At 41.1% G+C, this 14,239-nt stretch overlaps 1 protein-coding gene across 1 annotated transcript in view; it reads left to right on the top strand.

Moving 5' to 3' along the window:
• The first annotated feature begins 1,758 nt into the window (after nucleotides 1–1,758).
• cdh5 (cadherin 5) overlaps nucleotides 1,759–14,239 on the top strand; it is a 57,110-nt gene continuing 44,629 nt past the window's right edge. The window contains exon 1 of the mRNA XM_051959541.1: nucleotides 1,759–2,117. The gene's annotated coding sequence lies outside the window, so the exon portion shown is untranslated. The remainder of the gene's footprint in view (nucleotides 2,118–14,239) is intronic.

The raw sequence follows: 14,239 nt of genomic DNA, 5'->3' as shown, positions 1-14,239 counted from the left end.
TTCAAGTCTGAGGTCATGGTTCTCTGATGGAAACCGGTGGATTGTTCCCTCTGGGTTGGGGGGGAGTTGCTTCCCTAAACGAAGGAGTTCAAATATCTCAGGATCTTATTCACCAGCGATGGAAAATGGAGCTAGAGATGGACAAGAGGATTGGTGCAGCGTCAGCAGTAATGAAGGTGTTGTATTGAACCGTGGTAAAGAGGGAGCTGACCCTCAAGGAGAAGCTCTCAGTTTAGCATCCATCTACATTCCAACTCTCACCGATGGTCATGAGCTCTGGGTAGAGACCCAAAGAATGAGATCGTGGATACAAGCGTGGATGATGGATGATGGATGGATGATAGATGGATGGATGGATGGATGGATGATAGATGGATGATAGATGGATGGATGGATGGATGGATGATAGATGGATGGATGGATTGATGGATGATAGATGGATGGATGGATGGATGGATGATAGATGGATGATAGATGGATGGATGATGAGCTGGTCTCTTCCAGATGTTCTCCTCCTCATATGGAGCTCCTTCCAGTGTCTCTGCTGCCTCAGTTTCATGCTGGCAGCAGCTGTTTTAGTAAATTGAGGAAAACTCTGTAAAAAAAAAGAGAGAAAAAGTTGATAAAATGTGATCAGAATCAGGAGTGAGTCTCTGTTAATTATCATAAGCTCCATTAATGACCCTTTATTGATCAGTTATTGGTATTAATGACCGTTTATTGATCAGTTATCGGTATTAATGACCGTTTATTGATCAGTTATCGGTATTAATGACCGTTTATTGATCAGTTATCAGGATTAATGACTGTTTATTGATCAGTTATCAGTTGTAACTCTTCGTTCTTCCCAGTATTTCTGTCCTTCTGTGTCTCTCTGTTCTTGTTGCTGACAGAACATGAATGAATAATCTGTATTTATATATTTATAATGATCCATCTGACTCCAGTAAACCTGATGCTGGAGCTGACAGCTGGACTCCAGAGATCTGAGCTTCATCACTGCTTCATGTGTGGCTCCATGTTCAGGTGCATTCTGGGTAATTTCTGACAGAACGGGGAATAAAAGTGAAGATTCTCAGAAACAGAATGAAGGAAACGTCACAAAATGTCTGTAAGTCCTGCTGCTGCTGGCCTACTTTCACAGAATAAAATATATATATGGATCTAAAAGCTGCAGCCTCCGTCTGAAGAAAGCGATGATGACACAGACGATTGAGAATGAAGGAGTCATGGGACTCTTGGTGGCCTCCGTCTCTAGGACGTCCTGCTCCAGTCAGATCTCCTCATCTTCCAGCTTCCTCCCATTTCTAATGATGGATTTAGAAATCTTCTGGAGTTTTTGAGTTTCATTTTAATTCTGGATGTCATCTGATATTCTCCTGATTGTTTTCTCCGTCTACAGCTCCTCCAGATGTTCAGCAGAATGATTCCAGATGTTCTGAGGAGAAAATCTGCCACCGGAGAGGTTTCATTTCAAACTCCAAATTAGCGCTGAACGGCTCCTCTCATCTCATTTATCGGCTCAGACCAGATTCTGTCGCTCCTCTGGAATATTTACCGGCCTCATGTGGGGAAATCTCCCCGGATTATCCTTCCTAACCTGTTTACCCTAATCCTCATCTCACACATGAGTAATCAGCCAGGAGGAGGAGCCACGCCTCCTCCGTCTCCTCCCTCATCTCCTCCCTCATCTCCTCCCTCATCTCCTCCCTCGTCTCCTCCCTCATCTCCTCCCTCGTCTCCTCCCTCCCTCGTCTCCTCCTGCATCCAGCAGCTCCAGCGTCAGGAGGCTGCAGCTTCCTCCTCGTCTGGATCTCCTCTCTGCTCCCCCCGGGCAGGAAAGCGAGTGAGAATAACAGGAAAAGGGAGTCGGCTTGGAGCTGCCGGACAGCCCAGCTCCACATTTCTGTGTGCCGGAGGAACGGAGCGCAGCAGAGGCTCTGAACCTGTTGGATTCAACACATCTGGAGCTGAGAGCTGCACATCTGGAGCAGCTGGAGTCCAGTTTCTGTCCAGGAAAGGATTTAGTTGTGAGGAGGAATCACCTGCTGGACCAGGAAACCTCCAGGATCTGCTTTGATTTTCACACCAGAGCTTCAGCGGACCTTCTGCCTGAGGTGAGTTTGCTTTTTCTGCTCCACAGCTGGAATAAGTGAGCAGATGTTTGAGTCCGAGAGCGATGTGGAGGATTTATGAAGAAGTAAAAACATGAAGACAACATCTGGTTCTCTCCAGAACATCCACAGATTCTACCTGGAAGACGCTGAAATCTGAAATCAGTCCGATATATTCTCCTAAAGATGGCACAGAAATGTTTCAAAAATCCTCTTTAGGGCTTTTATCTGTTCGTTGCTGATATTTCACAGATTATTTCACAGGAAAAATACAGATAGTATCCAGAAAAACTACAGAGAAAATGTATTTATGTGCGTATAATAGTTTAAAAAGAAAAGAATGTTCACGTCTAAAATCTGTATTTTTACTGACAGAGATTCTTTAAAACATTTAACAAAAACACACTTTATTCTACTGTATTTAAATCAGCGAGACAACATTATTTTACAGATATTTTCTTTTATTTGAAGGAAAAAAATATTTTAAGTACAAAAAAAGAGAAAAAAAACAAGTGTTCATGCAACTGTTACTTTAAAGATGTTCTCAGTTTGTCAAATTATAGAAAATATTCAGTAAAATCACAGAGAAAAATAAGTTATGGTACATATTAATTGTTGAAATGAAAAATAAATAAGTAAATAAAAAAAATAAAAAGAATGTTCACATCAAAAATCTGTATTTTTACTGACAGAGATTCTTTTATAACATTTAACAAAAACCCATAAAAATATTTTATTCTACTGTATTTAAATCAACTAAGATTAAAACTAGTTTACAGATATTTTCATTTATTTGAAGAAAAAAATATTTTAAAGACAAAAAAGAGAAAAATCACGTTTTCAGAGATGATCCCTGTTCTTTTCAAATTGTAGTTAAATCCAGTAAAATTACAGAAAACAGTATTAATTTACATATTTACTATTAAAAACAGAATAAAACTTTTACAGTGTGAGATTATAAGTGACACTTTAACTGTATTTAAATCAACTAAAAACACTATTTTACAGATATTTTGATTTATTTCAAGGGAAAAAATACACATTTTAAGGACAACAAAAGAAAAATCATGTTTTTACTGTTATTTTATGGATTTATAGAAAACATTCAGTAAAATCAAAGGAAAAATCTGCATAAATTTACATGTTAACCATTAAAAACAGAATAAAACTATAAAAAATGTACAAACAGTAACTGGTCTTTTACAGTGTGCGACTAAAGAAGGAAATTAAAATAAAAATAAACAGAGAAATCACAAATTTAGTTGGATTTAGACAATGGCAAGTAATTTCTAGGAAATTGTTATTTCTTCTGTACTATTTTATTTTATGATACTTTTATTTTGTTTTATTTTATTTTATTTTTGTTTTATTTTACTATATTTTGTTTTGTTTTGTTTCTTTTTCTTTTTGTTTTATTTTTTCTATTTTATTTTATGTTATTTTATTTCATTTTATTCTAATGTATTTTATTTAATTTTTTCTATTCTATTAAGTGACTCTTTAACAGTATTTAAATCAGCTAAAGTAATCACTGTTTTCCACGTTTTCTTTTATTTTGTCAGTTTTTGAAACCTTCCGGTATGTTCAGTGTCTCTGGTTCTTCTGCTGCCAGGTTTTCTGTGGTTTCCTCTGGTTTCCTCTGGTTTCCTCTGGTTTTCTGTGGTTTCCTCTGGTTTCCTCTGGTTTCCTCTGGTTTTCTCTGGTTTCCTCTGGTTTCCTCTGGTTTCCTCTGGTTTTCTCTGGTTTCCTCTGGTTTCCTCTGGTTTCCTCTGGTTTTCTCTGGTTTTCTTTGGTTTTTTAGATTTTTCTGGTTGAACATTTTCTGGTTGGATCGTAGCCCAGATCTCCTGAAACCTGATTTCTGCTCATTGAGGCTGAAACGTTTTAAAAATAAACCAGAACGAAGTTTAGGAACCCTGAAGGACGAGCTGTCGGCTCTCATAGTTCCTCTGAAGATCCAGACAGCTGCTGGATCTGAGCGCCGTGACTGAGCTTCACCTCCCCCTCCTCCTCCTCCTCCTCTTCATCCTCCTCTCTCTCCGCTTCCTCCTCCTTCCTCCTCTCCTCCTTCTCCTCCTCTTCCTCCTCCTCTTCCTCCTCCTCTCCTCCTCCTCCTCTTCCTCCTCCTCCTCCCTCTCCTCCTCCTCCTCCTCTTCCTCCTCCTCTCTCTCCTCCTCCTCCTCCTCCCTCTTCCTCCTCTCTCTCTGCTCCTCCTCCTCCTCTCTCTCTCTCTTCCTCCTCCTCCTCTTCCTCCTCCTCTCTCTCCGCTTCCTCCTCCTCCTCCTCTTCTTCCTCCTCCTCCTCTTCTTCCTCCTCCTCCTCCTGAGGCCACCATTAGCAGCATCCAGACTGAACACATGAAGCCACCAGGAGCTCAGATGTTCCGACTGACGGATCATCTAATATTAAAGGCAGCAGAGATGCTGTCACACAGAGAGCAGAAGAACATCAGGAGTTTATGTCACCTCAGAGTAATCAGATTACTATTTATGATATTTATAGAATCCCTCCTTTATTCTTGGAATAGACTCCGTCCTCCTCATCATGGTGGAAACCAGAGTCCCTCATTAACTGGAGGTGTCTCTGAGGTGTCTCCAGATGAAGGTAGATCTTCATCAGAGGTTCTGCTGGGTTCAGGCCTGTCCAGGTCCTGGTTGACTCATCCTGGACTGTTTCTGACTACATTTGATCAGATTTCTTCTCAGTATTGACTCATTTTGGGCACATTTTTAGTAATTGAAGGAACTTTGAACACATTTCCAGTGATTCCAGAAAGGTTCCAAACATCGAGGAGAAGTTTGACCTCCTCTGAGATGTGTTTGGGTCATTTTATACCAGATTTTCATTTGTAAGGTTGATGTCATTTTGGACAGAATTTGAATCACTCTGGGGAAAAGTGTGATTTCTAATCAGAACATGTCTTCTACTGTTTGAACTTGTGTTGGACAAATTCTAGACCGTTTTCAGGAACTTTGATTACATTTCGAAAATCAAGTAAATGATGAGTCATTCTGGACATCCTGGTTCCACTTCTAGTGGAGAAGCTCTGGTGTGATGATGTTCTCTGGATGTTCTCCTGCTGGAATATTGCTCTTCTTCATCTGGTCAGACAGGATTCTGGTTCATCCTCAGACCTTCATGATGCATCTAGAAATGTCTTCAGTATACGGAACCAGATCATCAAACTCCCACCTCCGTGCTTCACTGTGGTAGTCCTGGTCAGGTTCTCACCAAACATCTGGACTCCATCTGAACTCATTGATCTTCATCTGACCAAAGAATGTTCTCCAGGATCCATCAGGCTTCTTCTCATGTTCTTCAGCAAACTTTCATCTGGAAGTTTAGTTCTGAGCAGCAACCAGGTTTAGTTCTGGTCCTCCGTCCATAGAGGTTGATGTTCTGAAGGTTCCTTCACACTGTCTGAGCTTCACACTAACTCTGGTTTCCATGGAGAACCCTGAACCAAGTCTGAAGCAGCTGATGTCTGTTTTTACAGCTGGATGGAGAAAGTAGTTCGCTGTCTGTGGAGTCATTTTAGGAGCTCTGATTAGTGGAACTATGACTCCTTCTAGACCTCCTGATTAGTGGAACTATGACTCCTTCTAGACCTCCTGATTAGTGGAACTATGACTCCTTCTAGACCTCCTGATTAGTGGCACTATGACTCCTTCTAGACCTCCTGATTAGTGGCACTATGACTCCTTCTAGACCTCCTGATTAGCGGAACTATGACTCCTTCTAGACCTCCTGATTAGTGGAACTATGACTCCTTCTAGACCTTCTGATTAGTGGAACTATGACTCCTTCTAGACCTTCTGATTAGTGGAACTATGACTCCTTCTAGACCTTCTGATTAGTGGAACTATGACTCCTTCTAGACCTCCTGATTAGTGGAACTATGACTCCTTCTAGACCTCCTGATTAGTGGAACTATGACTCCTTCTAGACCTTCTGATTAGTGGAACTATGACTCCTTCTAGACCTCCTGATCAATGGAACTATGACTCCTTCTAGACCTCCTGATTCCTGCTGACTCTGTGCTTCTCTGGTTTTTAGTTGCTCACTGATCTTCCTGGATCTTTTTCCATCTTTGTCGAGTCTTTCAGTCAGACTTTCTCTTCCTCTGTTCAGTTCTTCTCCATGTGGAGCCATGATGCAGACATAGATAGACCCAGTCCATAGGTCCAGGACTGAGAAGGTTCTGCTGCTAACAGCTCATTTTAGAACCGTGTTCATCAGTCAGACTGACTGGAATCACAGCTGGACTCTGGTTGGTTTCACTTTGAGGCTGAATTTTTGGTCTTGGTTTAATAAGTCTGAATAAAGGTGGAATGATCCAGTTATTGAGGTGACCAGTAGAACGTTCTCTGAAGCCTGTCATTTCTGTGTATCTGCTTCTGACAGCTTGTGTCTGAGGAGATTTGTATGATTTCTGCAGCTGCACTTTGTGTTGTCGTCGTCCCAGATTTCCTTCACACACATCAGTGTTTCTATTATTGTGTCTGCTGTGTGTGTGCGGGACACTTTTTGGATTTTCTCTCTGGATCCTCCGTGATGGAAGTGATTTGATTTGTTTGTTACGTCCAAAGCCGTTGATGCAACTAAACCCGGCGGTCTAATTCCTGGAGAGAAGAACTATCAGGGAAAATCCTCCGGACGCCATCTGGGAGACTTCACACACACACACACACACACACACACACACACACACACACACACACACACACACACACACACACACACACACACACACACACCCTCTGATTAGAGCCTCGTTGGGTCAGATCTATGTCAGTCGGTTGACATTCTGTCCAGCTGAGATGTTTGTTCTTCAGTCTCTGATTTCAGCTGAAAAACCTACAACTGACCTGAATTCTGTGTTCTGTATTCTACATATGTCCTCTATTCTCTTATCTATATTCTGTGTCCTACATTCTACATTTGTCATTTATCATTCTACATTCTACATTCTATACATTCTATATTCTGTATTCTATACATTCTACATTCTACATTTGTCATTCTACGTTCTGCATTCCATATTCTACATACTATATATTGTCTATTCTATCCATTTATCCATCTGTCCATCTATCCATCTATCCATCTATCCATCTATCCATCTTGTCACAGATTTAGAGAACCCGAGCAGAGAACCACACTACCAAGACAGGAATAGATGAAAAAAGGGAGTTTATTGAGGAGAGAAGGGGTGGTGGTGAGGGTGAGAGGAGCCAGGGTACATATGGAGAGGGGATGGCGGAATGAGTCCAGATCTGGGGCTCCGGAGCCGGGGATCGGCGGTCGCTGTGGGTCCTAGGGGGGACCAGAGTGCGGCGGCGGATTGGTGGTTGGATCCATGCCGGCTGGAGGCAGGCGGAGGATGAGGAGCCGGTGGAGGGGAGGACGTCTGAGGTGTGGGAGCGCCAGACACTGATGATCCGGTGAAGCAGAGGTGTTTGGAGGGCTTGGGGGCGGCCGATAGATCCGGAGCCACGGGAGGAACGCCGAGGAGGGAAGCCGGGAGGCAGGCTTGGTACCAGTGGGTTCCAAGAGGGGAGTTGGGGCCAGAGGGAGGCAGACGAATCCGGGAACCCAGGAGGGAAGCCAAGGCAGGGGTCCAAAATTGCGGTCCGGTGCCGGATGGGTCCAAGAGGGGAGTCTGGGTGAGCACGGCAGGAGGAGATCCGGAGACACCGGAGGGGAAGCTGAGTAGGGGATCCGGAGGGGGGAACTCGGTGACAGAAGGGTCCAGGAAGGGAGTCGAGGGAACATGGCAGGAGGGAGTCCAGACAGCTGGGTCGAGGTGAGGCAGAAGAGAAAACAGGTTAAATGTGTTCCAAACACAGAGAGAATTACAAAGGCTAGAGAGCAACTGACTGCAAGGTTGAGTTTAACAATATGGCAGGATGTGGAGGGATGAGCCGGTCTTTATTGCAGTGGTGTAATCAGTGGTATGAGCCACAGCTGTCCGGACGCCAAGGAGGTGGCTAATCACCTGAGTGGAGGCTGCCGTGTGCAGCCGTGTCTATCTATCTATCTATCTATCTATCTATCTATCTATCTATCTATCTATCTATCTATCTATCTATCTATCTATCTATCTATCTATCTATCTATCTATCTATCTATCGCTGTAGAATTGTTTCCATGAGCTTCTATAATGTCACAGCATTTATTTCTGTCCAGAGATGGATTCATTTTCTTCATAGATCTTCTATTGATGATGGAGCGTTGGACCAGAGTCTTCTCCAGAACATCTCAGAGGTTCTCATTGGGGCTGAGGTCTGATCCATCTATCAATTTAACTGATTCAAGTCTGAGACAGAAAGACCACAAATGTAGTGAAACAGCACCAGTTCTGGTTCAGTTCCACTACATGTGTCGTCTTTCAGACTTGGTTCTTCAGGTTCTTGATAGGTTTAAGTCAGGACTTTGGGGAGACCAGTCTAGAACCTTCATTCTAGAACCTTCATTCCAGCCTGATGGAACCATTTCTTTACCACAGCTGATGTGTGTTTGGACTCATTGTCTGGTTGAAACATCCAGCTGTGTCCAAGATCAGCCTTCTGCTGATGGTTTTAGGTTTTAATCCTCCTTCTTCATTATTCCATTTACTTTGTGTAAAGCTCCAGTTCAGAGTTCAGAGTCCAGTCCTGAGCATGATACTGACACCTCCATGCTTGATGGTAGGTTTGGTGTTCTTGGAGTTAAAAAAAAGTCCAAGACCTGCTGAAATCCGTCCTCAAAAAGACTAAAACTAGGACCAAAATCAAACCCAAATTAGTCCTAAAAAAGTCCAAGATATTGTAAAACCAGTCCTAAACAGTCCTAAACCAGTTCTAAACCAGTCGTAAAACAGTCCTAAACCAGTTCTAAACCAGTCCTAAACCAGTCCTAAACAGTCCTAAACCAGTTCTAAACCAGTCGTTAAACAGTCCTAAACCAGTTCTAAACCAGTCCTAAACCAGTCCTAAACAGTCCTAAACCAGTTCTAAACCAGTCGTAAAACAGTCCTAAACCAGTTCTAAACCAGTCCTAAACCAGTCCTAAACAGTACTAAACAGTCCTAAACCAGTCCTAAACAGTCCTAAACCAGTTCTAAATCAGTCCTAAACCAGTCCTAAACAGTCCTAAACAGTCCTAAACAGTCCTAAACAGTCCTAAACCAGTCCTAAACAGTCCTAAACAGTCCTAAACCAGTCCTAAACAGTCCTAAACCAGTTCTAAATCAGTCCTAAACCAGTCCTAAACCAGTTCTAAATCAGTCCTAAACCAGTCCTAAACCAGTTCTAAATCAGTCCTAAACAGTCCTAAACCAGTTCTAAACCAGTCGTAAAACAGTCCTAAACCAGTTCTAAACCAGTCCTAACCAGTTCTAAATCAGTCCTAAACCAGTCCTAAACCAGTTCTAAACCAGTCCTAAACCAGTCCTAAACCAGTTCTAAATCAGTTCTAAACCAGTCCTAACCAGTTCTAAATCAGTCCTAAAGCAGTCCTAAACCAGTCCTAAACCAGTCCTAACCAGTCCTAAACCGGTTCCAAACCAGTCCTAAACCAGTCCTAAACCAGTCCTAACCAGTCCTAAACCAGTCCTAAACCAGTCCTAAACCAGTCCTAACAGTCCTAAACCAGTTCTAAACCAGTCCTAACCAGTCCTAAACCAGTTCTAAACCAGTCCTAAACCAGTCCTAAACAGTCCTAAACCAGTTCTAAATCAGTCCTAAACCAGTCCTAAACCAGTTCTAAACCAGTCCTAACCAGTCCTAAACCAGTTCTAAACCAGTCCTAAACCAGTCCTAAACAGTCCTAAACCGGTTCCAAACCAGTCCTAAACCAGTCCTAAACCAGTCCTAACCAGTTCTAAATCAGTCCTAAACCAGTCCTAAACCGGTTCCAAACCAGTCCTAAACCAGTCCTAAACCAGTCCTAAACCAGTTCTAAATCAGTCCTAAACCAGTCCTAAACCGGTTCCAAACCAGTCCTAAACCAGTCCTAAACCAGTCCTAAACCAGTCCTAACCAGTCCTCAAAAGGTCTAAAACCAGTCCTAAACCAGTCCTAAACCAGTCCTAAACCAGTTCTAAACCAGTCCTAAACCAGTCCTAACCAGTCCTCAAAAGGTCTAAAACCAGTCCTAAATCAAAGCTAAACTTCTGCCCTTCTTCCATTGAGTCCAGTCTTTGTGCTCCACAGCAAACTGAAGCCTTTTATTTTCATCATCCTCACTGATCAGTGGTTTTCTTAGAGCTACAGCTGTTTAGTCCCAGCCGTGAGTTCTACTCTTGGTTTCCTACCATCATCTAAGAGTTAGTTCCTGAAGATGATGGTTCTCCACTGTCCTTCAGGTTCTAATGATGCATTGGACGGTTCTTAACCTGATTTTAGTCGTTTCATCTCCTTAGTAGTTTTCTTTGCTTGATACAGACCAATAATTTGACTCTTCTCAGACAGATTAACATCCTTTCTTCCTACATGGTTGTTTAGAAATGAGAATCAGCTGGGGGTTAAAGAAGTTGTTTGATCACTGCAGTAATTATCCAATGGGATGATCTCACCTGTCTGCTCAGGTAAATCCAGGAGGAGGCTTTTATTTTGGAGACGTGTACGATCGAACTGTTTAGAAATACTTTTAAAATATTTTGTGATCATTCAAACAGATTGTTCAGTGTGTGTGTTATAGTGTGTGTGTCTGCTGTGTGTGTGTTGTGTGTGTTATAGTGTGTGTGTCTGCTGTGTGTGTGTATCATAGTGTGTGTTATAGTGTGTGTGTTGTGTGTCTATCGGATTGTGGTTCTGATTAAAGTCGTTTTAATCTCGGCAACACGCAACACTTTGAACAGATTTAAAGTCAGAAACAAACTGTTGGTCTAAAGCTCCAGATGTTCCCGTCAGCTGACAGATGTTCACATTTACAGTGATAAAAATAACATAATTATTACTATTTATCTTCAAAAACAGATTTCTAGTAGAAACATGAGCATCTTTAAAGTCAGACTGAGTGAACGTTGTTAATAAAAGTTGGTTTATTTCTAACTAAACTAAATCTAACATTTAAATCAATGAACTTCATATTTAAATATTGTTTTGGTGAATAATAAATTACTTCTTAATCTGCTGTTTGCTGTTTTCAGTTAAAACAGCTGAATATAATCTGAGTTCTTTTGTAAATTAGTAAAACTATAAAATCATTTCTCGACCACGACAAGTCATTTGGATCAGAAAGTAAAATACTGGATTGTTGATTGTTCTTTTGCCATTTTGTGTTTCATTTTTGTAATATTTTGTCCGTTTTTTTGTCCCTTTTTTGTTTTGTTTCATGTCGTTTGTCTCATTTTGTGTTTTTTTCTCATCTCTGTCATTTTGTGTCTCATTTTTCTCTAATATTTTGTCTCCTTTTTGTTCATTTCTTTGTTGCTTAGTTACTTTTTGTCTTTTTGTTTCTCGTTTCTGTCATTTTGTATTCTTTTTGTCTCACTTGTGTCGTTTGTCTGTTTTGTTGTTGCTTTTTTTTCTTGTTTTTATCATTTTATGTCTCATTTCTGTCATTTTGGATTCTTTTTGTCTCGTTTGTCCATTTTTTTGTTGCTCTGTAACTTTTTTGTCTAATTTTTTGTCTCTTTTTGTCTTGTTCCGTGTCGTGTGTCTCATTATTTTCTCAGTTTGTGTCTCATTTTTGTAATATTTTGTCTTGTTTTGTCTGACTTTTGTGGTTTTGATCCAACAGTAAATCCTCCATCATTCCACATGGCTATGACTTCATGTTTAGTGTCTTTGTAGACACTCTCTCTATGAGCAGCTAAACCAGAGGAACCATGAGGAGTTGTGGTTATTCTGCTGTGGTTTTACTGGTTTTACTGGAGGTCAGACTGGGCTGGATGTGGAACTAAGATGAGTCTAAACATTCCAGAATTCTGCTGAAGCCTTGGTGGAGTTTAAACCTTCGTCTTTATCAGGCGTTCTCCCCAACAGGACGTTCTTCAGAGCAGCGTTTCCTCCTCGCTCTTTATCAGCAGCAGGAAGCGTAAACACAAAGCCTTCTGGGAAACGCTCACTGTCGGCCATCATTAGTGAGGGAACGCCCTTCCTGCTATTCAACCTGACCTTCTGCTCCAACATTTAGTTCACTGGAACCTGAGTTTATTTCTGTCTGCTTTCATTCATTCTTCGTTTTCTCACCTTTAAAGGACGACAAACTCTCCGGTTTAAAGCTTCTGGAGCTGAAATGTGACCTCTGAGAGGGTCTCAGTTAAGAACGTACCTGAAATAATCTGTTTTTCTGCTACAACATCTGGAAAAATGAACAATTTTGTACTTTTTGGTAAAACTGGGACATCATCAGGGAGTCAGTGAGACCAGCAGTCATTTGATGAAAACTCTGAATTCTGAGGACTTTCTTTCATTTTAATCTAAAATCCTGCAGCTCTGTGGAACTAGAACATCACGAAGGACAGAGAATGATGGAGATGTCTTCTGTCAGTAAGAAAGATGGAAACCAGATTAAAGAAAGTAGAATTTCTGTCTAAAAGTTCCTCAAACAGACGTAAAAGATCAACTAGATGAAACAGAAACACAAAAACCAGCAGAGAAAAGATGAAAAATCAACTGGAAATGAGAACATCTGCGCTAAAATAACTGAACTTTGTCTAAACTGACTAAAAATCATCTAAAATTACTCCAAACTTACTTAAAACAACAAAATGTTGTAAATTTAAAAAAAAGTCTTAAATGACATGTAGTAAATCCTCTAAAATGACCAATGATTCACTGAAACAACTCAAAATGACTTTTAAATGAAATGAGTTTGCTTTGTTTGTTTTAAATGTAAAAAAAACACACAAAGCAACACAAAAAATACCACAAAATGGTTCCAAGGATATAAGAAGGAACGAAAATGATCAAAATAAGGTCAGAGAAATTTCAGGAAGTTCCAACAGGAACAATTAAAAAGAAAAAACTGTTGAGAATCTGGAGACAAAAGAATCCATTAAAATCTGTTTATTTCCACAAAAGAAATGAAAACGCCTGAAGTCCAACATAAAAGTGAATGTGCTTATTCTGTTTAGATGTTTATTGAACACTGAAAACACATTTCATGGCTTTAAAATCGGATCCAGCAGCTAAAAACATGAAGAAATGTTTTATTTGTTTGTTTTTATAGTTTTTGGCTCATAAATGGTGGAAATGTGATGATTTTTTCTTCAAAGATAACTTTTTTGAAACCAGATATGGAGTTTTTTTGTACTTATGGAGGACTGAGATTTTCACAGGACATGAACTTTAACTTTCTGATCTAGAAGACGTTGGACCTCCTGACTGGAGGGAACAGCTCAGCCACTGATGACTCACTGATGAGTCACTGATGACGTCACAGTTGGACAGGGTGTTTGTGCTTCTCCTGGACCTGGTTCCTCTGAGCGGTTGTGTTTTGTCAGATCTTTAAACAGAGACGTCATTCTGGTGAAATATTTTGACTTTAAGGAGCTAAAATCATGAAAATCCAGTGGTTGTTTCTGATTTTACAGTTTCTGACTGATAAATGATTTCAGTTTGGATGTTTTTCTGAACTTTTAAATCTTCTGCTGCCACATCTAGAACACAGAGTTACTCTTCAAAAACATACAGAGGAACGTTTAGCTTCTATAAAAGCTGTGAGGGTCTCTGGAGGATTATCTAAAGTTCATTCCAGTGTTGTCCATCAGAGGAAGGAGATGAAACAGCTTCCAGGAATATCTGGAGCTGCATCTGAAGGTGGTCCTGAAGAGGTTCTGAACCTCCATCATCCTGCTGAAGGTTCTCAACTAAAACAGTCTGATGTGATGAAGAACCTGTGGAGACACCAGACCTACACCATCTGAAGCTTCAGACTGAGGTCTTCATCGAGGATGATTAAATCAGCAGCGAGGACGAGTCCCTCACCTCTGGACCCAAAACAACAAGAAGTTCATCTCTCAGGAGGAATGGAGCTTCAGAAGACTTTAGAACATGCTACTGTGCTTCATGATGCTGCCTCCACCGTGCTTCAATTATGATGCTGCCTCCACCGTGCTTCACATCGTGATGCTGCCTCCACCGTGCTTCACATCATGATGCTGCCTCCACCGTGCTTCACGTCATGATGCTGCC

The sequence above is a fragment of the Acanthochromis polyacanthus genome, chromosome 15 (genome assembly GCF_021347895.1).
Source record: "Acanthochromis polyacanthus isolate Apoly-LR-REF ecotype Palm Island chromosome 15, KAUST_Apoly_ChrSc, whole genome shotgun sequence".
NCBI classification, from domain to species: domain Eukaryota; kingdom Metazoa; phylum Chordata; class Actinopteri; family Pomacentridae; genus Acanthochromis; species Acanthochromis polyacanthus.
The sequence above is the reverse complement of the archived record's forward strand: the minus strand, read 5'-3'. Positions and strand labels throughout refer to the sequence as shown.